Raw genomic sequence first — 16023 nt, forward strand, 5'->3', positions numbered from 1 at the left:
CAAGCTGGCTGATGCTATCCAGCAACCTGCTAACGGGGTCGTCACAGAATGAGCTCATCTCACTGTCTCGTGACCGGCTGGCTTCACGCAGTTGGATCCTAGGAGGGACTAAGAGCCGAGTTCCCACAATGGCTTCGTCACATCCTCGTCACACGGCTGGCCAGAGGACTGCAACTCGGATGGATACCCCGGTGAGAAGGCCGTCCTATTAGACCTGGCCATGGGCAGCCCGGCCCGAACGGCCCGACCCGACCCGGCCCGAAAATCTTGGGCCGAGCTGAGCCCGAACATGCCATCGGGCCGGGCTCCGGCCTGAAAATCAAGCCCGATGGGTTGATCAGGTCGGGCTCGGACCTGTGAAAAATGGATTTTTAGCCGTGGTCGGGCTGGGCCAAACAGGCCATGTCGGGCTTTTCTAGGTTCGGGCCGGGCTCGGGCCTGATTTAGTAGGCCCGATGGCCGGGCCGGGCCGGTCCCCAATTATCGAACTGGTCAGAGACACCCATCACCTTTGACCGGCCGGATCACCCAGCAGATATACCTTATCCCGGACGCCAGGCTCTCGTGGTGGACCCACTCATCAATGGGGTCCGACTGCGAAACATGCTGATGGACAGAGGAGTTGGACTGAACATTTTGTACACAAGTATAATGGACAAAATAGGAATTCTCCTGTCGAAGCTTAATCCGACTGGGATGACCTTCCATGGGGTGGTCCCTGGCATGCGTGCCAAACCACCCGTTCAAATTTCCTTGCCAGTCGCATTCGGCGACGAGAAGAACTACCGCAAAGAGTCCTTGTCCTTCATGGTCGTCGACTTCAAGAGTGAGTATCACACCATCTTTGGTTGGCCGGCCTACGCGAAGTTCATGGCCCGTCCATGCTACATGTATTTGAAGCTTAAAGTGCCAAGCCCCAAGGATGTGATTACGATCCCGAAACGCGCATAAGAAATTGCGAATCTAAATGCCAGCATGGCAGATGCAAGCATTGCGGAGATGGATTTCGCTGCATATAAAGTCGTTGTTGATCCGACTGAGATGCCTTTGGCAAAGAAACCGGCTTCATAGTCAGCCTTGCAGTTGACGACCGGCACAAAGAAAACCAAGTGCACCCGGACGACCCTTCCAAGACGACAGATGGGGCATTACTTGACTTATTGGAGCTATCTTCATCATAGGCACTTATTCACCAGCCACCACATTCTCAGATACATTCTGCATTACAAATTTGCAACGATGAAAGTTAATGACTAGTTGCAGTATAAACCATCACTGTCCTTCACTGTTTGGAAATGTAGGCCGTAGTTTGGCCATCCAAGTTTAATTTTGACCAACAACTAATCTGAGAATATGTGGATTATGTTGAGGCACAATAAGGTTATGTTTTTCCAGAAGTACTTTCTTGTGATTGTGATTTGTAATACTGTACTTCAAACTTGGATAATAAATTAACACCTTATAGATTTCCTACAGGAGGGAGTAGTTCCCACAGCGAGAATATTGACTCTTGTTTTTCTTTTCAGTCGGTAGCTTGTTGGTTCAGATACTGGGATCATTTCTTGATATTGATGTATCAGAGGACAGTTACCAGTTGAGCAGCTGATACATAAATCGTAAAAATACGATTAAATAGCTCAACAGTCTTGTCGGCGCCGACAAAGCAATTTTTCATATGATCACTACTGCGACGTAATATGCCAAATAACTAGTATGACACTGCAACAAGATATAACTACAATTACTGCCAGTTGCTACTGCCAGTTGCACAAGGAATGGAAAACTCACTAGGCTGACAAAAATAGGGGCGGCTCACTGGTGGCTTGAGCAACTGATGAAAACAAACTGTGGTGCGTTATGGCGTGGAGAACACAGCTACAGAAAATGGTGATGTGTATCACTTGACTAAACGCCTAGGGTAGCCTGATTTCGTATCAATAACATTCTAATCCCCTTTTCTCTCAATGTAAATCCATCTACATGATGTAGTATGTAATAGATTACTTCATGCTGATTCTGCATCAACCTTTGTTTTAGTACGTTATTGTTTATTGTCAACTAGATATATGTCCATAAAACTAGATTGTACCACTGACGCATAGCTTATAAATTCTCCATGGGATCAGAACTGCAGGAGTAGTATATATCTCGAAGCATATTCCAGCCCAATACACAAAAAAACAAGATTATACTCACACGAGTAGTATATATCTCAAAGCAGAACAGAAGTACCATTCCAGACTCACAGAGCAAGAAGTAGAGCAACAGTTTTAGCTTGCATGAACAAGTGGAGGTGGAGCAAATTTCTCAGAGGTACATCCGTGGCTACCCTTTACCCCTTTCAAGTTTCAACTCCTTCTATCAATGCAATGACACACAAGCTTTCACGTATTTGAGAAAAAAGTAATGCAAAATAATATAACAATTCAGGTAGCAAATACTTCTAGTTTCTAAATGCATAAGCACATAGTACCATCTATATACAACATTCAAATATAACAAGATGCATGCTAAAGATATTTCCAATAATCGAACTAAGAACAAGGAACCACGCCAAAACCAAACAACTGACCACAATGGAACTGACTGTACACATGATGGTCTAAACTTTTAGCAATCATGTCCGCTTACCTGACCTGAATTCTGCATTTGTGGAGTCTAAGTAAGCTAGTGGGACTAGAGCTCTAGACTATTGGGATATACGAAGCTGAATCTCAAATTCCATTCAGTGTAGCTTTCGTGAAAGCAGTCACGGTTCAGACCTCAGACTTTTTTTTAGGGGGTTCAGACTTCAGACATGGACTGGCGGAGCTATGTGTTAGGAAAATGGGCCATGGCCCCGCCCAGCCCATAGCAAACACAGTCTGGGACAGAGAGCAATTGACCCATGAGCCATGGCCCGCCCAGTCCATAGCCCGTACCACCACTTGCACCGTCCGCCCGGCAGGCCACCATGGATCTGCTTGTCACAGTCGCCAATACGAGGCAGGACAATCGATCTGGAAGTGCGGGTTAAGACTCAGCGGTCAGCACGAGACGAGACACCATCGATCGATCTGCTGTCACCGGAGTAGTCCTAAGTTAACTTCTGAATCCCTGCATGAAAAACTTGCTCCACTTGCCACTTCAGTAGGCCTTTCAGGTTATAAATCGACATTGCCATTGCGGTTATTGAAGATCTTCTTGTATAGCTTTTGGATCAAAGACAAGCATTTCGTATCGCCCTCGTGTATACCAGTAAAAAATACAACTAAATGATGGGATTCATGCATAGTCAATGAAACTACAAAAGGAAGTCTGAAACTATCAGAAAAGTTCAGACTTAAATTATCAACAAAATCAGAGTTTGCACTAGAAAGACAGCTACTACAATCTGTAAACTATTATCATTTGTACTGTGAAAAAGGTTGGAGAGAAAAGTTAATGAGGATGAGTCACATAAACCAATTCAGATCACTCCCTCCCCAACATTGGCAATGCTCACTAGATCTTTATAAATCTGGGTACTTGTTTGAGTTAAAAATAACAAAAGGGAATTCAGAAAGGAGATCAAAACATATAATATTGGAGGGTTAGGTTCAGTATAACCTCTTGTACCTCCTGTGCATGTGTGAATTAAGGAGTAGCAAGCACAGGAACGGCAACGTTCAGAGATGACGGAAAATCAAGGCACAAATTACACATAACTATGGAGCTAAAATACAACTATTTAGATCAAGGCACTGTTAAGAAAGATAACATAGTTCAGTAAGTCATGAACATAAATGCTGCAGAATTTGAAGACCACTTAGATACTGTAAATTCAGTTAGCAACAAGACTGACAGATTGCACTTAGATTTCAATGAAAAATATGACTACTTCACACTGTAAATCATGAACATTGACACTGTAAGAAATGTTTTCACAGAAGAGTAAATGGTAAGAAGCGTTAAAGAAGGGGAACAGTGAGAGAACACAACATGTAGAGGCACATAAAGGACTTTGGTGGATACACTAATTCCTTATTGTTCGACGATTCTTAGAGGAGAGGAAAAATGGCAAAGAATCCCTCAAAATTTGAAGTGTGGACAGAAATAGTAGGTGGAGGACGATTAAGGAGTTCCATTTATCAGTAAAAAATGACAATGTTGCTTGAAGGATCTTTTGTTAGCAAGGCGCAAGAGAATCCTAAGGATATATGTTTGTCGTGTTCGGTGTTGAGCCATTTAAATATTTATACCCCCATTGCAACACATGGGCAATTAACTAGTCACTACAAAAAGGTTAATCCACATGTTGCAATGTTGTAATGCGAAATAATAATAATTCAGATAACAAGTATTTCTAGTTTCTAAATGCATAATTACAGTGTACCATCAATATGCAACATTCAAATAACAAGATGCATGCTAGAGATAATTCCAATAGTCGAACTAAGAACAAGGATACACCAAGCCAAAACCAAACCGAACCAGACAACAGCCACAACTGACCACAATGGAACTGGCGGTACACAAGATGGTCTAAACTTGTACTCCCTCCATCCCAAAATGTAAGATCATTTTTTACACTATGATACTGTCAAAAATGATCTTATGTTTTGGGACGGAGGGAGTAGCAATTATGTGCGCTTACCTGACCTAAATTCTGCATTTGAGGAGTCTAAATAAGCTAATAGGCCTAGAGCTCTAGACTAATGGGACGAAGAGCTTAAACTCAAACTCCATTCACTGCTGCATTCCTAAAAGCAGTCATGGTTCAGACATGGACATGCGCCAGTCGTTGCATTGGAGGTCTGTATATGTTTCAACAGGCAAGTTACAAAATGATGATTGTCTGACCCCAAACATTTCGATGACTCATTGAAATTTTTAAATACTTTGGCATCTCCCAGAAGGATCAGGCTTTAGTTGATGATAAAAGACATGAATTCAGCGACGCAAAATAGACAGAACATTTTTTTGTTGTTGCCACAACTTGAATTTGATCTGCAACTTATGAGCTTGAAGTTGTTCTGCAGATTATCAAGATCAGTGAAACAGTTTTGATTTACAAACGTAGTTACTCCTACTACTTACCTACGGTTGCCCAGATCATAACTGCTTATCTGAGCCTAATAAAACAAAAAGATAAGAGCAGTTTTAACATGGTCCATCACAGGAAACAGAGCAGAAGAAGTACTGGTGCAGGAGCGAGTGCAAGGTTCAGAAAATCCATCACAGGAGCAAGAAGAACAATAACAGTTTTAGTACAGCTTGCATGAACAAGTGGAGCAAATTGCTCAGAGGTACATCCGTGGCGATCGTACATGGACGAACTAATACATCAGCCAGTGAGTATCCTCGTATACACTTTGAAAGCAATTTCAACATCGGACTTAGCGGAGCGGGTGGCGGAGGTGGCTGATGCGCTAGGGTTGGCGCCGCCCGCCCTGCCCTTGGGCCTGCTGGGGGCCTCTGGGCCTGGGTCGGCCCAGCCATGTCCTATGGCCGTCGGGCCTTCTGGTGGGGGGCCCCTGTCGTCTGCGGGGGAGCTTTCGGCCCCTGGTGATGGACCTGGCCCCGTCAGCCCACGCGGTCGGCCTGCCCCGGGAGGGGCCCGGTGGCCCGCCTGCCAGCGCTTTATATGGCTGCGCAGGGGCCTCCGCGACCCCTCGCTAGGGTTTCCGGCTCGTTCCAGTGAGGTGCGGCGCCATCGTCTTCCCATTAGATCTCTCGTTCCCCTTCCCCCTCCTCCACCTCTCTCCCTGTCCTTTGCCGAGGTGACGGCCATGGGCGACCGGTGCGCGGACAAGCCCCCGATGGAGCCCCCGCCCTCCGAGGAGGAATGGCGGCGCGAGAAAGCCCTACGGGCGCAGGCGAAGCGTGGCCAGCGGGCCAAGGCGGCAGGGTGAGCGGACGGTGGCGGTGGATCTGAGCATGGTCAAGACGGCGGTGCTGGTCGGGGCTACGGTGGCTACCAGGGCCATGACACAGGATCTGGTTTCCACGGGCGCGAGGGGGATTGGGGTCCTCCCCCCTGGTGGGGCCAGCAAGAGAAGAAGCAGAAGCGCAAGCATGGCGCGCGACGCCGCGAGCTGGAGCGCAAACCAGAGCACCCCCTGTGCGGCGGAGGTCATGGGGACCCGCTGGCAAAAAAGCCCCGGGCTTCGCCTACACCGCTTGCGGTGGTCGCGCCCGATGCGCCGCGGGGCTCGGCGGACGCTCCCATTCCAGTTGAAGGGGAGGGTGGGGAGTGCTTCAAATGCGGACGGACCGGTCACTTTCAGGCCAAATGCACCTTTCCCCCCCTTTGTGTGATCTGCAAACAGGAGGGCCATGCCTCGGCGTACTGCCCTTCACGGGGCAAGCAGCCGCACCTCCAGATCATGGGCAGCACCATTCCGGGCGAAGGTTTCTTCTGCATGGAGTTTGAAGAAGAGGAGATGGCGGAGGGCGATGACCTTAAAGCTGCCAATGGTGCCATACTGTCAGCAGAGCCGGGGAGGCTTTCGCTGCGTACGCTCACGTAGGAGCTGAAGCACATGGTGGCTGGAGACTGGGACTGGCAGATTGCGCAGGTTGGCGACAACGACTTTGCGGTGAGCTTCCCCTCTGCAGATCTTCTGAATATGGCCAAGACAAGTGGCAAGCTTTTCCTCTCCATCAATGACATTACGGTGCTGGTTCGTGACTCGATCCATGAGACGATTGTGCCCCTCTCCATGCCAGAGGTGTGGCTTCGCCTTCATGGCATCCCCAAGAAACATCGTCGGGTCGATCGCCTGATGGAGGGGCTCAAGATGCTGGGCAGACCTATCGTGGTGGACGAGCTGTCCCTCATCCGGGTGGGACCGGTGAGGATGAAATTTGGATGCAGAGCCCCTGACAAGATGAATGGTTTTGTGCAAGTCTGGTTTAATCAAGAGGGCTACGACATACGGGTCGAGGTGGAGCGACTCCCAAAGCGCCCTGGAGACGGGCCGGCGGCGCCTGGCCCTATCATTCCTCCCTCTCACCCGGGCGACAAGAGTGCTGGACCGTCTGGTCCGGGGACCGGAGGGTCAGCTGGGCAGCAGCAGAAAGATCCAGGGACCCAGGGCGGGCACAACACTGGGAACGGGGACCGCGCTATGGATGTGGACATGGATGGTCGCGAGGATGAACCTGAGGATAGCATGCCCGACACGTCATTTGACAAGGAGACCTGGAACCAATTGGGTATAAAGAACGCGCGCTCGACGAGGGGAAGAAGAACGCGGAGCCTGGGGCGCTGGCGATCTCAGACACAGCTGGGAGCAGTCCGCCCCCGTCCCGCGCTCTGGTGGGGGCTTTCAATATGGTGGGATCGACGGCGCCTCCTGTGGCTGTCGCCCCAGCCTCCCCCAGTCTGCTCGGCTCGGACTCGGGCGTGGTGCTCAATGAACATTCCATCCGCACCCCGGTGTCGAGCCGCCGCAGTTCGGGGGGCTCTGGGCGTGCCCCCAAGAAGACGGCTGGTCGGAAGCCTCCTCTCAAGCAAGCCGCCTTGGCGCTTCCTTCGCCGGTGGCGCCGGCGTGCGTGGACCTTCAGGCTGCGTTGGGCTTCGCGGGCACGGCAACCAAGGCTCGGCGCTCTCGGGCATCTCCGGGCCCCCAGCGGGCTCCCAGTGCCCGGGCCAAGGCGGCGTTGGGCGAATTGTCTTCCTTGGAGAGTGCTCAGCTTCGCCTGGCGGACAAGAACTTGGAGATTTCAGGTAACCCTCCCCCCTCCTTTAAGATTCTGAACGCGTTTACTGATCCGCAACTAGTTTCTATCCTAGACGACAGCGGTTTCGATTTAGGAACGGAACGTGGTGAGCTTGTGTCCCTTATTCGTGCTCGCGAGGAGGCCCAAGCAGCTTTGGCAGAGGCCGCTGCTGCGGCCAAGGCCAGGGAGGTCGATTCCACGGCGTTGGCGGTCTCTGCTAACCCAGAGGCTTCGGGTAACCCCGCCATGCTTGTCCTGTCCGAGTGGGCTGCCGCAACCAGGGAGGTTGCCACAGCGCCGACAACAAGCCGCGCCCAGGCTAAGAAGCGAGTGGCAAAACCGGTGACCTCCAGAGGGGTTCGCCTACTGTTGGGGATATTCTGGGCGTAAACCGGCCTATCTGGGCCGGGTTAACTTCGTCAGTAGTTAAGTATGTTAAAGCCCAAGAAGACAGAGGAGGGCTCAAGGCCCATGGTCGGTTCAAGGCCTGTAGCCGTAAACCGGCGTTAGTAGTTAACCTATATTATAAGTTAGGAATAAGTAGAGACCAAACCGGACACTTCTATGAGCCGGTATTGGGACTCCGTAATCCGACGGGAGTCACCCGTGTATATAAGGGGACGACCCGGCGGCGGTTCAAGGACAACAGACAAGAACTCGAGACATAGGCGAAGCTTGTTTGCTCCCTAGTCATCGAAAACCCCATCAATTCCATAACAACTAGACGTAGGCTTTTACCTTCATCGAAGGGGCCAAACTACTATAAACTCTCTTGCGTCCTTGTGTCCGCTTTAACCCCTTCAAGCTAACCCGTCGCGATGGCTCCACGACTAAGTCCTTTCTCTAGGACATCTTTCGTGACAAAACCACGATAGTTGGCGCCCACCGTGGGGCTATCGCACGATGGTTTCCAGTTCTTGGAGGGCCGCTTTGAAGGACTCGAGGGCTACGCTATAGGCCGGATGACTAAGAGTCGTCGCGGCAAGCTCTACATCGACGACGCAGGCTGGGGCCCCGAGACCGGCTCAATTGAGTACGGGTACCGGGTTCCCTTTGGTAGCATTCACGTTTTCATTGGCAAGATCGGTGAACCGGGCCCTGAGCCGGACATCTGCACCGACCTCGTCGAGACGGCTTAGCGTGCACGATCCGCCCGGGTTAAACCGGCCATGAAGCGTGCCTTCATGGGAGTCATCCATGGAGGAAGTTATGAGGACGGATCGGAATTTTGCGGCACGACCGTTGTTTGTTCTGGTGACGAATCTTCGACCGGAGAAACCGAATCTCTTTATCAGCTACAAGATGGCCGTATTGGGAGTTGTTCCGATGGCGATAGTATCCCGGACCCGTCTAATCTGCCCAACCGGGTTGGAATATTCATAGCCGGAACGCAAGCAGCGCTTCATTCTTCGACAGCTGCGGCAACGATCTCCGGTTCAGCAGCGGCGATGGCTGCCGGGGCAGGAGGCCCTGTGCGCCCGCCGGCTTAGATTCTATCAGAACTATTTGATGTGTTGGTTGTGCTTATGGCGGAAGTTAATCCGCCGGATCAGGACGTTCACAACGCGGAGATTGCAAAGGTAAAGGAACAGATCACCCAGGCCAAGGCGGATCTAGCGGCTGAGGACACCAGGATGGCCGCAGAGCGGGCCGCTTTAGACGCCCATGCCTACAAGCTTATGTTGGACTAGAGCGCGTCGCATGAAGTCATGAGGAGGAAGCACCGATCCCGCTTACCTCCGGTTTTCGAGGCCAGAGACCTTTTCAACACTCCAGGACCAAGAGCCGGCAATCCGCTAGAGGGAAATCGGGCAGACGCCCCTGGGACTGGTGCACCGGTTCAGCCTCGTCAGATGGACCCGCCTCGTCAAAACATCGTGGTACCTCAGGCTGCTTTAACACCCCCGGGTCACTACTCCAACCTAATGGACAATCTTGTTGCCGCTGCTGCACGGCTGGAGGCCATTCCAATTGAGGGTGACTCGCCGCAGGCAATAGAGACGCGACGGGTCAAGGAACTTTTGAGGACAGCTTTGGCCCAACAGGAAGCGTACTCGTACAGCCGCAACCGGATCCACTCGACCCCTCGTCCAAGCCGGAGCTATAGCAGACATATGGATGAACTGGCAGTGTCGAGTAATGAACGACGTGGGGCACCCCGTGGCAACAATCCGGCGGGTGGTGCTGATGACGCTCAGGGAGTGGTGGACCGGGCCCGCGCGCAGGGAGGTCGAGTTAGCCGCACAGCATCAGGCTCGGCAGCTCACGCCGGTTCGTCCAACCACCCTGACTGAACCTGGTGTTACTTCTAGTTCTTTGGGGGGTGCCTTGCCTTATCCCCGCTTTACGCAACGTGCGTTTGCCCAAGGATTTCAAAGGCCCACGCAAGGTACCAAATTACACGGCGGATCAACCTCCAGAGACATGGGTGGAGAGCTATGAGATGGCCATGGAGATGCTTGATGTGGATGACGCAGCGTTTGCGAAATACTTCACCATGATGCTCGAAGGAACGGCTCGTGCTTGGTTAAAAAGTTCGCCGGCTAATTCTATCAGCTCATGGGCCCAATTACGAGCCCGGTTTATCAGCAATTTCAAAGACACCTGTAAATAGCCTATGTCGATAGTGGACTTAGCTGCATGCGTCCAGGAGGAAGGAGAATCAACGACTCATTGGGTGCGCCGGATTTCACAAGTGTTGCACTCCTCAGACCGCATCAACGCTGACACCGCAGTGTTAACCCTAGAAGGCAACTGCCGGTTTGGACCCCTGAAGCTGAAGTTGGGACGGATGAAGCGTCATTGCACCGACATGGGGACCCTCATGGCCGCTTTGGTGAAATATGCTGATTCTGATAGTACCAAGGATCCCGAATCTGATGATGACAAGACAGGGAAAGGGAAGAAGAACAGCAGCTCCAAAGGTCAGCAGCATCACTGGGCAGGCAATGGTGGAGGAGGCAAGCGTAAAGCGGATGATAACATGGACTTTGTGGCTAATACCAACGCACATGACAATGGCCAGCGACGCAAGTGTAGGCCAAAAAATCGTAATGGAGCGCCCAACCCTAACCCAAACCGCCAAAACTACCTGCTAAGCCAGCCCTGTCCAAGACATGGGACGAAGGAGGCGCCGGCAAACCACCTTTGGAAAGATTGCTTTATTATGCAGGAGTTCAAAAATTCTAATAATTTCCGGTATGATCACGAATCTGGCGGTGGCTCGGGATCCGGGCCGGGTTACGGTGGAGGAAGTTCCGGTTCAGGATTCAATGGTAATCCGGGCGGACATAATGGTCAAAATAGTCAGAACAACCAGGGTGGTTACAACCAACAGCAGCAATAGTCAGGTTACCAGAGGAACCCAAAGCAGTTGAGTAATGGGCAGTACCATGTCTTCATCACTAGCTTGGACAAGCGAGACCGGAAAGTTCAGAGGCGGGCGGTCAACTCTGTTGAACCGGCCATACCCCGTTATCTACGTTGGTCTGAACAACCAATCATATGGAGCAGAGAAGATCACCCTCCCCAGGTCGATAATCCGGGTCAGTTGGCTCTAGTGGTGGCGCCTCAGGTGGGAGGTTACAAGTTCACCAAGGTGCTCATGGATGGAGGGAGCAGCATTAACATCCTGTACTATGAGACCTTCCATCGTATGGGACTAGCAGATAAGAATCTCAAACCATCTAATACAGTATTCCACGGTGTAGTGCCTGGTAGATCAGCATATCCCGTTGGTAAGATAGCTCTGGAAGTGGCCTTTGGGGATGATCATGATTCCAGGTCGGAGACATTGACGTTTGAAGTGGTGAAAATCCAAAGTCCATATCATGCCCTGTTTGGGCGACCGGCCTACGCCAAGTTTATGGCTCGGCCCTGTTATGTGTATTTGCAGCTCAAGATGCCGGGGCACAAGGGGACAATAACGGTTCACGGAAGCCGCAAAATCGCTTTGGAATGCGAGGAAGGAGATGCGGCTTATGTAGAGTCGGTTTGTGCCACCGAGGAGTTGAAGTACTATAAAGACAATGTTGATCCGGCGGACATGACTCCGTTGAAGAAGCCAACTACGGAGCATGATCCGGCCCTGAAATTCAAATTGGCAGCAGAAACTAAGCTTGTTGACTTCGTACCTGGTGATTCGTCCAAGCAGTTCAGCATCGGTGCCAACTTGGATCCGAAATAGGAAAGTGCGCTCATCGAGTTCATCCGTGAGAATCGGGACATTTTTGCATGGAAGCCCTCTGACATGCCAGGTGTACTGAGGCAACTCGCTGAGCACACACTTAATGTGGATCCTAAATATAAACCGGTGAAACAGTTCCTCCGTCAGTTTAACGAAGAAAGACGCAAGGCAATTGGAGAAGAGGTAGCCAGGCTCTTAGTAGCTGGCTTTATTGTTGAAGTTTTTCACCCTGAGTGGCTTGCCAATCCGGTGCTGGACCTCAAGAAAAACGGCACCTGGCTCATGTGTGTGGATTACACAGATCTTAATAAGGCTTGTCCAGCAGATCCTTTTGCCCTCCCCCGTATTGATCAAATTATTGATGCTACGGCGGGTTGTGAGCGTTTAAGTTTTTTGGATGCGTATTCTGGCTATCATCAGATCAAAATGGCAGTTAAGGACCAGGAGAAGACGACATTTATAACTCCCTTTGGAGCCTTCTGCTATGTGTCTATGCCCTTCGGGCTCAAGAGTGCTCAAGCAACTTACCAACGGTGTGTACAAAATTGTCTTCACAAGCAGATTGGCCGTAATGTACATGCTTACGTGGATGATATCGTGGTTAAGTCCAGGGAGAATGAGACTCTGATTGATGATTTGAAGGAAACCTTTGATAACCTGAGAACATACAAGATGATGCTTAATCCGGACAAGTGTGTCTTTGGTGTACCGGCGGGCAAGTTATTAGGCTTCTTGGTGTCCAATAGGGGAATTGAGGCTAATCCGGAGAAGATCACAGCCATCATCTCCCTCGCTAAACCGAAGTGTATCAATGATGTTCAGCGCATGGCAGGCCGGATTGCTGCGCTAAGCCGGTTTATCAGTCACCTCGGTGAGAAGGCAATCCCTTTGTATCAGATGTTGAAGAAGACGGATCAGTTTGTCTGGAGTTCTGCTGCTGATGAAGCACTTGAGGACTTAAAACGACAATTGGCCAATCCGCCTGTGCTCGCCGCTCCCATTGACAAGGAGCCATTGCTGCTATATGTTGTTGCTAATGCTCGGGCGGTCAGCGTGGCTATTGTGGTAGAGCGAAAGGAGGCAGGTAAGGAGCATCCGGTTCAACGTCCGGTCTATTATATCAGCGAGGTGCTCATTGAGTCCAAGCAAAGGTATCCGCATTGGTAGAAGCTGGTGTATGGAGTTTTTATGGCAAGCCGGAAGCTTAAACAATACTTCCAAGGGCATCCAATTACAGTGGTCAGTTCTGCTCCTTTGGGAGATATCATCCAGAACCGGGAAGCAACTGGCCGGATTGCAAAATGGGCCATAGAGCTGGGGCCGTATGGTTTGAAGTATGTGCCTCGGACAGCGGTTAAGTCTCAAGCACTTGTTGATTTATCAATGACTGGACGGAAATGCAAGCACCTGAAGAAAGGCCGGATCATACGTATTGGACCATCCATTTTGACGGATCCAGGCAATTGGAAGGCTCAGGGGCTGGAGTCGTATTAACTTCCCCACGAGGTGATAAGTTTTGTTATGTTCTCCGCTTAATGTTCCCTTGTGCTAACAATGCAGCTGAGTATGAAGCCTTGCTCCATGGTCTCCGGATGGCTAAGGAGATGAATCTAAGTCGAGTTAAGTGCTTCGGTGACTCGGATCTTGTGGCTCAGCAGGTGTCTGGCACTTGGGACTCCAAGGACCCACTCATGGCAGCATATCGTCATGAGGTGGATATTGTTGCAGGTTATTTCAGAGGCTATCAGGTGGACCACGTGGACCGGCGGAAAAATGAAGCGGCGGACGCTTTAAGCCGGCTGGGCTCTCAACGCAAACCGGTCCCGCCCAATGTTTTTCTGGATGTGCTGCACAACCCATCGGTCATGATCCCTGGTGAAGAGGATTTGGCTATTCCTGATCTGGAGGCTCAGTTGGTGGCAGCTCTTCATGTTATTCCGGATTGGACACTTCCTTACCTGGCGTACAAGAACCGGGGCGAGTTGCCAGAGGATGAGATTCTGGCCCAACAGATAATCCGGCGATCCAAGTCCATGGCTGTCATCAACGGCGAGTTGCATCATTGCATTGTATCAGGAGCTTTTCAACACTGCGTGTCTCCTGAAGAAGGCCGTGAAATTTTGCGTGAGATCCACGAAGGAGATTGTGGTTACCACGCCGGTTCAAAGTCTCTGGTGGCTAAAGCGTTTCGCCATGGCTTCTATTGGTTGACTACTCATGCTGATGCGGAGGATCTGGTCAGATGATGTGATGGTTGCCAAAGGTTTTCAAGACGTGCTCATGTACCGGCTCAAGAATTGAGAATGATTCCAATTACTTGGCCGTTTGCGACTTGGGGGCTAGATATGGTTGGGCCTTTCAAAAGGTTCAAAGATAAGAGGACCCACCTCCTGGTGGCGGTTGATAAGTTTACAAAGTGGGTGGAGACAGAACCTGTTAGCAAGTGTGATGCGGCCACGGTGGTTCAGTTCATCAAAAAGGTGATTTTCCGGTTTGGTTTTCCGCACAGTATTATCACAGATAATGGTACCAATTTGTCCAAAGGTGCTATGAAGGAGTTCTGCGAACGGGAGCACATCTGGCTTGACGTTTCATCAGTGGCACATCCACAGTCCAATGGTCAAGCAGAAAGAGCTAATCAAGAGATCTTGAGAGGCATCAAGCCCCGGCTCATGGTTGCTTTACAGAGAACGCCGGGTTGTTGGGTAGAAGAATTACCATATGTGTTATGGAGCATTAATACAACACCCAACAGATCAACAGGATACCCGCCATTCTTCATGGTTTATGGAGCGGAGGCGGTTCTCCCCAGTGATATCCGTCATGATTCACCTCGTGTAGCGGCTTATGTTGAAGCGGACAACGAGACAGCACAGCAAGATGCTTTGGACCGGTTGGATGAAGAGCGGGACATCGCAGCCGCCCGATCGGCGATTTACCAGCAGGATCTTCGTCGTTATCACAGTCGCCGGGTCAAAACTAGAACTTTTCAGGAGGGAGATTTGGTGCTTCGGCTCATCCAAGATCAGACTGATATGCATAAGTTATCCCCACCTTGGGAGGGACCTTTCGTGGTCAGCAAGAATCTGCACAACGGGTCATACTATCTGATCGATATTCGAGAACATAAGGACTCACGTACATTAGAGGAGGAGACCAACAGGTCGTGGAACATAGCTCATCTTCGGCCTTATTATACCTGAGCCATTGGTTCTACTTATGTACATATTACAACGATGTAAATATTAACTATAATAAACCGGAACCTCAGCTAAAGCGGGGTATCTGTTCTTTTGCATCATGTGTGGTTACACGGAGTTGTTCTAAAGCGGCTTCCGGTTTACCCCTTGAGTTCGCTTTGCTAAAAGCATCGTATTATATCACTTGGAGGATTGGTCGTGTCCGAACCAATACCATGCCTCTTGATAGGCGAGAGCCACCAGATCACTTGGGGACTTGGTCATGTCTGAACCAGTCATGCCTCTTGATCGGCCTAAGGCCACAGAATCACTTGGGGGCTTGGTCGAACCCGAACCATGACCATACCATTTGGCCGGCATAAATGCCACGGTTTCATTTGGGGACCTGGCTGACTAGAACCATAGTTACACCTAACGGGAGCTTGGTCGTGTTTGGCCATGGTAACGCCATTTGATCAGCTTAAATAAACCTTTTTTGGCAAATGGTTTTGTCATTGCTTTTGCTTCGCACTTTTCTTTGAAGGGTTTTTTTTTGCTTTTTATTGCGTTTTTTAAACCGACAAAGTTTTTTAACCAATCAATTGATGGAACACAGTTCACGTCAATCCGGAGACAATTTGCCCGGTTTGATCCTTGTTGTTAACATCCTCTTATGGAGTAGCACAATGTTTATTATAACCCGACACGGTTTACATGGTAAACCAACGTCATATATATATATACATGAGCTGTTATCTCCTCCAACAGTGTGGGTTTGCAAAACTCCGCTTCAAGATTGGCCAAGCCAACTTCACACTCAACGATGACAGAAGGTGTTTTGGAAAGTTCATTACCACAGGAAGAACAAATTATGCACGAAGGCATATCAACATCAAAGGTATCAGCTAGCCTATTGCAAGGCAACATGGTGCCCATAATAATATAATTGTTTTTCACAAAGGAGAGGCAGT

Source organism: Triticum urartu, chromosome 7, assembly GCF_003073215.2.
Source record: "Triticum urartu cultivar G1812 chromosome 7, Tu2.1, whole genome shotgun sequence".
Lineage (NCBI taxonomy): Eukaryota > Viridiplantae > Streptophyta > Magnoliopsida > Poales > Poaceae > Triticum > Triticum urartu.